This window comes from Hibiscus syriacus, unplaced genomic scaffold, assembly GCF_006381635.1.
Source record: "Hibiscus syriacus cultivar Baekdansim isolate YM2019G1 unplaced genomic scaffold, ASM638163v2 tig00112380_pilon, whole genome shotgun sequence".
Lineage (NCBI taxonomy): Eukaryota > Viridiplantae > Streptophyta > Magnoliopsida > Malvales > Malvaceae > Hibiscus > Hibiscus syriacus.
In genome coordinates this window covers 407,920-421,941 of record NW_024063317.1, presented here as the reverse complement: position 1 = coordinate 421,941, position 14,022 = coordinate 407,920, and the positions used below count along the sequence as shown (strand labels likewise).

At 32.4% G+C, this 14,022-nt stretch overlaps 1 pseudogene; it reads left to right on the top strand.

Moving 5' to 3' along the window:
• Positions 1 to 10,147: 10,147 nt before the first annotated feature.
• On the top strand, positions 10,148 to 11,546 carry LOC120178757 (annotated as a pseudogene).
• The last annotated feature ends 2,476 nt before the right edge of the window (positions 11,547 to 14,022 follow it).

The following is a 14,022-nucleotide window of genomic DNA, read 5'->3' as shown; positions in this document are numbered from 1 at the left end:
TCTGTCTAGCCTACAAGAAGTAATAAATAGAGCGAAGGCGATTGAAAGGGCTCAAGAGGAGACTCTAGCGGCAGAACAGAGTATACAGATGGGAAAAAGAATTGGAACGTCTTCATCTGTACAGTTTGTAAAAAAGAGCAAGGGCTCAGGATCTCAATTCGCCATTAGAACTGATCATTATGTAGCTTCACGGAAAACTAAGCAGTCCCAATCTTATACTGCTAGCTCGTCTAGAGGTCATGGAGAGAAACCTCGATGTCAAATATGCGACAAGTTACACGGAGGAGTATGTAGGTTGATTTTATGTGGTTGTTTTAATTGTGGTGAAGAGGGTAACTTTACTCGAAATTGCCCGAAGAAATATGGTGACAGATCAGTACAATCTGAGAGATCAGTAGCAGCACCTAATAGAAGTAGAGGGAGAGGAAAATCTGGTGGTCAATTTGAGGCTGGTCAAAGACAAGAGACTCAGGGAGTGGCTCGAGTATATAATATTAAGAATAATAATGATCGAAATGATCTGGAGATCATAACAAGTACATTTCACCTTTTTGATGAGCCTATTTTTGTTCTAGTAGATCCTGGTTCTTCACATTCATACATTAATATCAAACTGATTAGAGCTAGAGGAATTCCTTTAGAATCAATTGCTAGTGAAATGATAGCGATAAATCCTATGGGTCAAAGTGCAATGGTAACTAAGGTGCGTAGGAAATGTCCAATTAAGATTCAAGCGGTAGTAATCTTGGCAAATTTGATGGCGTTGCCTTTTGATGAGTTCGAAATCATCTTGGGCATTGATTGGTTGTCTCCACACCATGGATGGGTAGATTGTCGTCAGAAGTGATTATTCTTAAAGGATGCACAAGGCTCTGAAATTTTGGTGATGGGGGGAAGTCACAGTCCATGTCAAATGTGATATCAACTATGACCACAAAGAAAACGATGCCAAAAGGATGCGTTGCTTTTCTTGCTAGTGTGATAAACACTCGATTATCGGGTATGTGATAGCATGATATTTCCACAGTTAGGGAGTTTCCAGAAGTTTTCCTGATGAGTTACCGGGTTTACCTCCAGATCATGAAGTTGATTTTAGAATAGAGGTTTATCCGGGTACTGAACCTCTTTTGATGGCTCCATATCAGATGTCTCCAACGGAGTTAAGGGAACTAAAGGCTCAGTTGTAAGAATTACTCGAGAAAGGATTTATCCGACCCAGTGTCTCTCCGTGGGGAGCTCCTGTGCTATTTGTGAAATAGAAAGACGGATCTATGTGGCTATGTATTGACTATCGTCAACTGAATAAGGTAACAATAAAGAAGAAGTATCATCTTCTGAGGATGATGAACTATTTGACCAATTGAAAGGCACAGCAGTGTTATCTAAGATAGATATGAGGTCAGGGTACCATCAGTTAAGGATTGAAAAAGAGGATATTTCCAAGACGGCTTTTCAAACTCGGTATGGACATTATGAATTTGTAGTAATGTTGTTTTGATTAACAAATGCTCCTTCTGCATTTATGGATTTAATGAACAAAATTTTCCAACCATACTTGAATCATTTTGTGGTAGTGTTTATAGATGATATCCTGGTCTATTCCAAGTCAAAGGAGGATCATGATACTCATCTTCGAGTGGTCCTTCAGATACTTCATGACAAGAAGTTATATGCTAAACTGTCCAAATACGAATTTTGGTTGTCTGAGATTTCCTTTCTTGGTCATATATTATCGGTAAAAGGTATTAGAGTGGACCCCAAGAAGATTCAAGCCATAATAGATTGGCAATCTCCCAATAATATTACGGAAGTTAGGAGTTTCGTAGGGCTTGCGGGTTATTACAGACAGTTTGTAAAGAATTTTTCAATGTTATTTTTTCCGTTAACTAGGCTTTTGTGACTGAGAAGTGGCAAGAAAGCTTTGAGAGGTTAAAGAGAATTGTAACTGAGCCTCCAGTGCTTGTGTAACCTGAGTCGGGTAAAGAATATGTCAAGTATAGTGATGCCTCCTATAATGGGTTGTATTGTGTGCTAATGCAAGAATTGAAGGTTGTGGCTTATGCCTCCAGACAATTGAAGACTCATGAGCGAAATTACCCAACGCATGATTTAGAATTGACTGTAATGGCGTTTGTTTTAAAAATCTGGCGCTTTTATTTGTATGGTGAGCGTTGCTGTGTTTACACGGATCATAAAAGTCTAAAATATTTGCTGACTCAAAAAGAGTTGATTTTAAGGCAAAGAAGATGGATAGAGGTTTTGAAAGATTATGATTTGATTATCGACTACCATCCGGGAAAAGCTAATGTGGTAGCGGATGCACTCATTCACAAAACTTTTGCAGCTTTGAGGGCTTTGGATGCACGTATGTCCGTGGATGGAGATGGTTCTGTGATTACCGAATTAAAGTTAAAAAACCGATGTTGTTGGATCGAGTAAAAGAACTGCAAGGGAGAGATAAAAAGTGTTTGATGAAATTAGCATTGACTAAAAAAGAAGAGAACAAAGATTTTGAAAGAAAGAGATGGATGTCTATATTACAGGGTAAGACTTTATATTCCTGATGATGAGGATATGAGGAGAGATATTCTTTACGAAGCCCATTATAGCCCTTTAACTATACACCCAGGCGGGAATAAGATGTATCAGGATTTGAAAAGTCGTTATTGGTGGCCTGTTATGAAAAGAGCTGTCACAGAGTTTGTTTCCAAATGTTTGACATGTCAAAAAGTGAAAGTTGAACATCAAGTGCCATCCGGGTTACTACAGCCTATATCTATTCCTGAGTGGAAGTGGGAGCGAGTCACGATGGATTTTGTTTCAGGAACTCGATCTGGGTAATTGTAGACAGATTGAACAAAACGACTCATTTCATTCCCGTTCGAGTATACTACCAAATGAATAAGTATGCAGAGCTATATATAAAGGAGATAGTTAGACTTTATCGAGTTTCGATTTCGATAGTGTCCGATCGAGACCCCAAGTTTACTTCAAGATGTTGGAAGTCTTTGCATGAAGCATTGGGTACTCGATTGAATTTTGGTACAACTTTTCATCCCCAAACAAATGGGCAGTCAGAGAGATCTATTCAGATATTGGAGGATATGCTTAAGTCATATGTGATTTAATTTAAGGGATCTTGGGAAAGATATCTGCCTTTAGCGGAATTTGCGTATAATAATAGTTATCAATCCAATATTAAGATGGTCCCGTATAAAGCTCTATATGGGAGAAAATATAGAACACCCTTAAATTTGTTTGAATTGAAATATCAGGAATTAGTTGGTCCAAATTTGATGAAAGATATAGAAGATAAAGTAAAGATTATTCATAGTAATCTAAAGATAGCCTCAGATCGACAAAAATCTTATACGGATTTAAAAAGAAAAGAAATAGAATACCAGGAGAGAGATAAAGTATTTTTAAAAGTATCGCCTTGGAAGAAGGTATTACGATTTGGGCGAAAAGGAAAGCTAAGTCTGAGGTTTATTAGACCGTATGAGATATTGAAAAGGATTGAACCCATGGCTTATCAATTAGCTCTGCCTCTAGATATGGACAAGATCCATAATGTTTTCCATGTATCGATGCTTAGGAGGTACAGATCAGATCCCTCACATATTATCACTACTTAAGAGATAAAAATCTGACCAGATTTGACGTATGAAGAAGAACCAGTACGGATTTTGGCGAAAACTAAGGAATTACGTAGTAAAAGGATTCCGTTAGTCAAAGTACTTTGGCAGAACCATAAGATGGAAGAGGCTACCTGGGAGAGAGAGGTGGATATGAAAAAACAGTTCCCACATCTCTTTACTTCAAGTATTTCTTTAAAATTTGGGGACGGATTTTATTAAGAGGGAGAATTGTAATGCCCCAAAATGTTGAATTAGGGACTTTATTGATAGGATTTAAGAATTTAGAATTTATTTGAGTAATTTATAAAAGATAAGAATGATTTGGGAATAATAATTAAAGCTAAATTGTAGTAATGGAGGAATAAAGGGACATTTTAGTCAAATGGGAATTAGATGAATTTTAAATTCATTCTTTTAAGGTATTAAAGTATAGAATAGGGAAAAAAGGGAGAAAACTTGGTCAACTCCATTTCTTCTTCTTCTTCCCGTGCTTAATTTTCCTCCATAGCTCAAAGGTGAGTTTCCAATTTATTAGTTTACTCCTTTGTTTTTGTTGGGGTTTTGATGCATTGAGTATACTAGAAGCTTATGGAAGGATAAAAGGGGTCAAACTAAGTTATGAATGAAATATTAAAGATTGAACAAAATGGGTTTTTGAGGGATATGTTTAAATAGGAATGTTTATGGATGTTTATTGGTAAATTTGACTTGTCAAAGAGATATTTAAGAGATTAGAAGCCTTCTTGAATGGTTTTAGATGTTCTAAGAGACTAAATGAAGGAAAGTTAGTAAGGTTAAGTAAAGAAGTGTAATATGGTATTGTTAGGGGTAAAAAAGATGAAAATTGCCCAAAGATGAATAATTTTCAAGTAGAAAACTGGAAAATCTGGGTAGGGGTATCGGTACGCTATGGAACAACACTAATACCCTAGGCAAGAATTAGGCTAAGTTACATAAGAGGTATCGAATTGATTCAACCAGTATTGGTACCCAAGCAATGCGGTATCGCTACCATGGTAAGGGTATCTATACTAGTAAATTTCAAATCTAATTTGGATATCGATACATAGAGGGGGTATCGTTACCATAGCTTAGGGGTATCAATACCATAATGAGGGTATCGATACCAGGTTACTTCGAAGCTAATTTTGGTCTTGATACATAAAGGGGGTATCGATACCCTAATGGGGTAGTATCAATACCATAAGTAGGGATATCGATACCTAAGGGTTGAAAATGTTAAGTTAGGGCTGATAATGTTATAGGAAGCTGATAATGTTATAGGAAGTTGATAATAAATATTTTGATTAATGTTAAGTTGTAATTGTTAGGAAACATACTAATAATTGACATTATACATGTCTTTAATGAATGTGAAATAGATCCCAAACAAGTCTGAGTCGAGTAAGTCAAAAAGTAAGGCCCAAGCTCCGCAATAATTATCTTCTCATTTTGGATATCTAAGAAAGGCGAGCCAGGTGAGTGTATTCAATTATGTATGTATATACTATAGTAGTCATGATAGTATGATTTATTGATGTATATATAGTGAATTACCAAAGGGCACTTTGTGTGCTAAAATGGTAAGGAAATCATATTATGTCTATGAATTTCCAGATAGGGCACTTTATGTGCTAAACTGGTAAGGAAATCATACTATGTGTATGAATTTCCAGATAGGGAACTTTGTGTGCTAAAATGGTAAGAAAATTATACTATGTGTATGAATTTCCAGATAGGGCACTTTGTGTGCTAAAATTGTAAGAAAATCATACTATGTGTATGAATTTCTAGATAGGGCACTTTGTGTGCTAAAATGGTAAGAAAATCATACTAAGTGTATGAATTTCCAGATAGGGCACTCTGTGTGCTAAAAGGATAAGGAAATCATACTGTTTGTATGAAATTCCAATTGAATTTATAGATGTTAGTAATGTTTGAAAAAGAGGTTAAAAGCATCACTGATACAAATTATAGACTTACTTATGGTGTTTAAAGATTCTTTGGAATAAGAAGTATAATCTAATAAGTCGTGATTAGAACTTTACTTGTGATTAGTCATGCCTCACTACGTACTTAACGTGTACTCATTTCACTTGTAGGTTAAATACAACTAAGTAAGGAGATCTTTTGGACATCCAGTCAGAGTTGCCTCATAAGTAACCGTATGACATACTTGTCTACTTTTTGTTATATTTTAGTTGGCATGTAATATGATTTAGTTAAAACACTCTGATAAGTATTTAGATAAACGGTTGTAAAATGATGAAGTGTTTAAACATCTATTTTGTTGTTTATTTAAGTTAAGATATGTTTTGTTTTAAGTAAATTAAATGTTTTTATAAAAATGAAACAAAATTTTACTTGTTTTCTTATTAGGAACATTAATATTAGTAATGTACATCTGTGCCTCGTTTACATATGGTATAGGGGAGATGGGTGTTACACAAACAAGGTATAAGTCTTATTGAATTTCACCTCATTAAGATATTATGTTAGCACACAAATTATTGTTCTCAGTCGCAAGCTTTAATTATTGAATCTCAGGGTCTCTGACTCTCTCCTAGATTCCTTGACTCAAATAAGGCTCATAGCCCTTGTTAACACTGGAGTATCGATACTCATCCAGTCAGTATCTATACTTCCTTCACAAAGGTATCGATACTACCCGAGTATCAGTACCATTTTGGTATTATAGAATTTGTGTTAAGCTCACAGTATCGATACTCTTACTTAGAGTATTGATACCCATTTATGTTCCATGTTGTTAATAATATTCCCGGTACTATTGATACACTCTTAAGAGTATCGATACTATACCTATTGGTATCAGTACTACCTTAAGTACTGGTACTTTTGAACTTACTAGAATTTACAATTTTCCCTAGTATCGATACTAAACTCCAAGTATCAGTACCTTATTAACAGTATCGATACCCCCAAGAACAATATCGATACTACTTTGTAAAATCATCTCATCTTAAGCCTATTAGATAAACAGTATCAGTATTATTCCTCTAGTACCAATACCCTAAGCCTAGAAAACTTTGTTTTACACGAATAAAATTGTTCCAAAGACTCCTATGACCCTCCCCAAGGTACTCAAATGTTATTAAATCTTATGTACATTCAAAATATCGTAAAATGTTTATCCTTTATGCATGAATAATGTCAAATACTCTAAATTCATGCAAAAAAACTCCCAATGCACCCAATGCTTCATAAATCACACACAAGCAAACAAACACATTTAAATGATCTACAAGTGGTATAGGTTAGTTAAGTGTGTGTTACCTCACTACTGGCTACTAAAAAACGTCCTCAAGATTATTCAAGCACCAACTTTTCCTTGTTTTTGCCTTTGGAGCTTTCACCAACTTCTCTCACTAGCCAAAGAAATTAAAAAGGATTACTAACTTACTTAAAAGCTTTAAATGAGTAAGAATATTATTTTAAACTTTTAGGAATGGATTTGAAACATCATAAGGTCCCAAAACCCTAAAACATATTTAAAACCCCCACTTTGGCTACTATGACCAACATTTAAGGTTAGGGGCTTACAATGAAGATCTAGATGGGAAGATAATGGTTCTTACCTCTTCAAGTCCATCCTAGATTGGAAGAACAACAAAGTTCACACCTTTAGATTTTTTACAAAGGAAAGATGAAGACAAAAAGAGAAGAAAAAGAAGAATGAGATAAGGAAGCATGTTTCCCCTTTACGTGACCTCATCCCCAATTAATGAAATTCATCATCAATTTCAAACAATGTAAAAACCACTCTTTTGGTCCTCCCTCATTTACACATAATTCACAATTACCATTTTTAACATCTCTTGGGCTTAACCCGTATTTTGGAGTGTTACAAGTTGGGTAGTCGTAAAATTTGGGTACTCATATTCTAAGATCACGGATATCCGATTATATTTATTTTTATTTTATTTTATTTTTAATTTATATTATTTTAGAAAAATCAAATGAAAAAATATTAAATTCAGAACTTAAAAATTCATAATACATAATCTAAACATAAAAATTATAAATTCAAACTACATAATATGAAAATAAATCTTAAAAAGTGAGAAGTTAAATAAAATAATAAAAATAAAACTACTTGAAAATATTTTGAGGTTAAAATAAATAATTTAGTAAATAATTTCAATGTTAAGATAAACTAATTTGGAAAATAGGAACTTAAAATGTTAGGGTGAAATAATTTTAGAATTAGAAATGAAAAGTTTCATTTAAAAAAAAAACTGAATCAGTGGGTCGAAAAATATCCGATTAAGGGAAATATTATGACTCATGCCCAACCTAAAAACCCACTAAAAATAGCGGGTTGGTTACTTGACTAGAAAATTCGAGTATTATCTTTTAAAATACCACAGATCGTGGTAGCCCATAGTTTTTACTGTAAATTATCTAAAAGCTTAATATCAAAATAAGTGTTCAAACTATACACTACGTAACGACTGCAACAAGGTGATTGAACGTTCATTGACAAATAATTAAAAATATTTAGAATAAATATTATTTTATAATCACCTTAATTTAATAAAAAATATAATTTCATAGATTCTATGTTAAATTAATTTGATTATTCCAACAAGAAAATGAACCAGAACAAAAAAGAAAAAAGCTAAAAGGTCCTGAACATGGGACCACACAGGTAGAAAAATCATAGAAGCTTAAAATGCCACGTTGTAACATCAAAATACACCTATTTTTATTGTTAACATATATGATTAGAATATCGGGCACGATGTTTGGTTTTCTAAAAATTTTAGGGTCTGTTTAGTTTTAGAGATTTTTTTTTTTAAAAAAAAATAGTTTTTATTTTCTGTTTTTAAAAATTAGAAAATATGTTTAGTTAATATAATGAAATTTAGAATTCAGAAATAAAAATAATATATATATTTTATTATCTATTTTTAAATAAAGATGAAGAAATAGATATTAAATAATTAAATTAAAATCTAATTATTAAAAAAACTTATTACATAAATTGAACATATGAGTTATGTAATTATAAAACAATAAAGTTTATATGAAATTTTATAACACGACTTTAAATTTATAATAAAAATATAATGTTATTGTTTATAGGACATCAAATAAATTAAAAAAATACATAAAAATATTGTTCTAAGCAAGATCATACAAAAATGTCATTAACATAAAAAATATATTTAGTAGTATTTAAAGCCTCATAATTTAGGGACTAGTGTAGCCCTTGAATTTGTTTTACACTAAATGTGACCCTTAATTTGAAGAAAAAAATTAATAAAATCTTTTGATCAACAGAATCAAATATTGACTATCACAACACTTACATGATAATCTAAAATGTTGATGTGATAGTTCACAATAGACGGTTATATGATAGATGAACTTAATTGATTTTTGGCTAAATTCGAGGGCAAAATTAATTTTTTTAGAAAGTTTGATGATATATTTATTTTTTTTAGAAAACTTAAGAAATTATTTAAACTTAAAATATAAAATATAAAATATAAATAATTTTTAAGATATTCAATACATTAAATATTAAAATACTAGAAAATTAAATTAGTTAAAAAGTTAGTTTAAGAATCACATATAGTATAAAAAAATTTAGGGGACCATATTGATTTTTTAAAAAAGTTTGAAAGTTTCATGGACCGTTAAGTCAAAAAATTATTGTTAAAGGTTTTGAATCCATGTAAGTTAAAAACCAAGATCATGTGTTTTCTCATTTTTCAAATTTTCAAAATTTTTTTTAATGAAAATACAAAAAACATGTTTTTTATGTTTTCATATTTTCACTTTTTGTTTTTCATTTTCTAATTTTACAACAAAACAATTTTTCTAAGAAAAGTGAAAAATGAAAATAGTTTATATTTTCTAGAACCAAACGGACTCTTAAATTTTTATATATTTTTGTTATATTTTCTCTTTTAAATGTATTTTGTCTCTTAAAATTTTATATATTAGTTCTAAAATATAGAAATTCACCTCTTAGGATAGAACTTTACGTTTGATTTTTAAAAATGGTTGAGTAAAGAAAAGGGTAAATTACACATTTAATTAAACTATTAGTTTTATTTCATTTTAGTACTTAAACTTTTAATTTTTTAAAAAATCATACATAAAGTATAGTTTTTGTTTCATTTTAGTACATGCAGTTAAAAACTTTAATTTTTGTTTCATTTTAGTACCCTTGTTCAAAATTTAATGTTAAGTTTTGAAAAAAAATGAAATTTTAGGTATTAAAACGGACCAAAACTGATAGTTTAGGTACAAACACGTTAAGTTTTTTACGGAAGGATACTAAAATGAAATGAAAACTAAACGTTATGTATTTTTTAAAAAAACTGAAAATTTAAGTACCAGAACAGACCAAAACTGATATTTAGATACTAAATTTCAGTTTACCCTAAAAAAAGCAAAAACAACTTTTTACATATGTACACATTTGGACTCCACACTATAAATACTAGTTCCACTCCTCATTATCCAGCCTACCCATTTTAAAAAAACAAAGAAATATACCCCATAATTTCTAATGGCCGATTTCACATCAGACTTGAATTGTTTCAAACAGTCATTTTCTTTCTTGGATATTGATCCTTCCATGGAATCACTCAACCAATACACCGAGCTAAACCCATCTCTCATTGATAATTCAGTCCTGAATTACCAAAGCTTCTTGCCGGGCAACTTGTTCAGCAATCAAACACAGGCAATTCCAGGAGTAAACTTGCAGAGCTCAGTCTCAGTTGTTCACCCCAATGTCACTGCTAATACCGAGTTCCATGAAAGCAAGAAGAGAAAAGCATTGGATGTATTCAAAGGTAGTTCTGGAATTACTCATCATCTCCTCAGGTTTCTCAAAGTGAAAACAAGAGAAAAACAGTGAGTACACATATGAAGTGTTCAAAGCACTAGTATTTTCCTTTTTTAGCATCCGTTAAACCCTCAAGCTAATTTGATTTGATTTGGTCGCTGTGTAGATTTCGAGTAGAGGGAAAAGAGCGAAAGGTGTTGAGAAGGAAATGGAGAAACCAAAAGATGTAGTCCATGTTACAGCCAAAAGAGGTCAAGCTACAGATAGTCACAGTTTAGCAGAAAGGGTACATATTTGTTATAACTCATTATCTTTCTCAGGAAACTGACCTAATGAAATAATGCATTAATCTTGTGTCAATCACCAGGTTAGAAGAGGGAAAATAAATGAGAGACTAAGATGCTTGCAGGATATTGTTCCAGGTTGCTGTAAGGTAATTAAACACTTTTCTTCCTTGAGGAACAAGGGATTTGTTCCAGGGAGTTCACTTACAGTAGCTAACTGTGTTTGACAATTTGCAGACCATGGGCATGGCAGTAACTTTAGATGCGATAATCAATTATGTCCGGTCCTTGCAGAATCAGATTGAGGTGAACTGAAACAAAGATTCAAATCAATAAACAATACGAATCTATATGTATGTATATATATATATATGTATGGATGAATCTATAAGATTCACTAACCTAATTAACAAGGTTCTGTAAATGTTACAGTTTCTTTCAATGAAGCTGACAGCAGCAAGCAAGTATTATGACTTCAACTCTGAGTCAGATGTCATGGAAAGAATTCAGGTGCTTTATTTTTATAAAAGATTATTACCTTCAATCTTAATCTTTTGAAACTTTATGGTTCTGAAATGTATCAATCACATAATTTCAGAGGGAAAAGGAACAGGAAACAGAAGAGTTGGAAAGATTGATGAGAGAAGGATATGTTGGAGGGCTAGCTTGGTTCCACTCATCATCAACAACATGGGCCTCCTAGACTTAACCTAATATATATGTTGCCTTACAGAACATGATGAAGATGCCATATTTTTCCAACACCTTCTGAAAGTTCATAAAGTGTCAGAAATGTTCCCCACTTATCTTTATACCTGTAATTTATTGGCAGTCGCATTGCATTAATCAAATTCCTTTCCAACACTATTTGTATTTATTTGCTTCTACTTCAAGTCTCCCTTTGGTCAATTGCTCAAAAACATGGAAATTTGACTGCTAAATTCGACAGTTTTTCTCAGTGGACCATATCGTGCAAAATTAATGACAGCATATACAAAGAGACAAAAGAAAATTGGACTTTGAGACAGTAAACATGAATAATGACTTAAGTTAAATAATCGAAATCAGTTCCTTCAGATTAGACTTCACTTTCATTTAATACAAAAGTTTAATGACAAATTAGGAAAACCCCATTGTAAACTGATTACCAAAAAAACCGACAAATGAAGCAGACATGAGTTTTCTTGCATCCCATATTGATTCAATCAAAGCTATTTTTTTCAAACTATAAACCCTTGAGGAGCTGTAGTTCTACCTTCATTTTTATTGCCTTTATTTTTTAACATAGAAGAAACAAGCATCACATGTTGATTGCCTTTGTCTTTTATTGATAGAATTTCACCTCAACTCGTTCTTCAACCCCACATTGCTTCTGATATCTTCTGGTTTGAACCCAAAGTACAGATATTTAAATGTAAATATTTAGATTCCTTTTATTATATTATATCTTCTATAGGAAAAGAATCAGTAGGGTATCATTGTAGAGATCAGCAAGAAAAATAGTTAGCTAGCTAGCTCCATCACTCTGTAGGACCAAAAACACAACTAAGTCTTTTAAGAATTCGAGTCGAGTTCGATTTCATTCGATTCAAGAGTTGACCGAATTTTGATCGAGTCGATCTTGAGTAGCTTGCGATATATCTCGTCTCATTTACAGCCTTAAACACAACAAATAATCAAGAACATGATTTTTTTTAAAGGAAAAAAAAATCCTACTAAGGGCTTGATGCAAATAGAGGTTACTATTGGAGAGGGAACAGACTCTTGTAATTACAGGGCCAATGGAAACAATGGCCAATTTGTCCACACATGAATCAAAATAACTGGATCCCACAAAACAGAAGGATACATGAAATCTAATGGATGTTGCCAATTCATGAAGTGGATGATTGGAGTACAGGAACATTTTTTAGTTTTTTTTCCTAGTTATATTTTGTTTTATAGTGCAAAGTAAAAAAAAAAAAGGGGGTAGATGCAGTGCATACAAGAGATTGGAGGGGTGCAAAAGGAGGACAGCTTGAGATGGACCTTAACCATTGGCAATGTGGCCATGTGGGTTCTCCAACATCTATGATAAGAGCTTATGAACCTTTTAAAGCCACTTTTGTTACTCTTTCCCCATCAAATTCTTTCTTCTTTGAATCCCATTTGACCAACTACTCTTGGAACATGCATGAACCAAATATTGGAAAATTAAGGATTTTGAGTAATTTTGTGAACTATATATCCTAATAGTTTTATAAAATAATATTTTTATAAATCAAATATGACATGCATTGACACGGCTTCTTGCGTTTCCCTCCTTAGTTTGATATTTGATTTCAAATGATGGGAAAACTGAGACTTGGTTAAGTGGAGATAAACCAGAGACTCCTTATATGGTATTTCTATAAAACACAAGCCATTATAATGCCAATGTAAATGACCTATTCTTCCTCCGATACATCGATTGTATTAGTACATGAAATAAATTGTGTGATTCAATTGACATAAGGAGAGTAAACTTAATTATAAATTGATCATTATGGTATATAATTTGATCAATGTATATACTTGAACCATACTTTGAACACTAAAAATGTAAAACTTTGATCAATATATCTAGCAATGTTCAATGAACATGGTACATGATTTTGATCAATCTATTGAATTATTAATTTTTTATGCGATCATGAACGCCACCATTTTCAACACGGATAGATTGAGGGTCACGTATGTACTAGCTGGAGTATGGGAGATAATGAAGGGTTATAATGGAGAAGATGAAGGTAGGGTTCTGTGTGTTGATAGTTCTATTATTTTAACCATCAAGTGATATTGGTACCTTCTTATCAAGGGTTTAAGTCCTATCTTCTCTATAATTACATATTAAAAAAATTAATGTTTTTTTATGAGAACTAGTTTATCTCATGGATTGTTGGTGGTTCATCATTTCTGATTTAGGTAGAGAGTCACAATCAAAGGGGAAACAACCATTGGTGGTTTGGTATTTTTTTTGTAAGAGAATGTTGGTTATAATGGAGAATATAAAGGTAGGGTGTAGATTGTGGAAAGTTTTAGCTTCTTTTTCAGTCTTGGTTGAAATATTTATAGTGATCTTTAGTGTATGTGTTAACCCTAAGGTCATTGTAACTATTTGTAAACCAATGGACTAGACAGAGATGGTTGTCAAACACCTTGGATTACATTTTGATAAGTCAAGTGGACTTTCTCCATATGTAGGCTTGTTGAAGGCTCTGGTGGGTAAAGGGGTATGTTTGGAGACTTTGGCTGA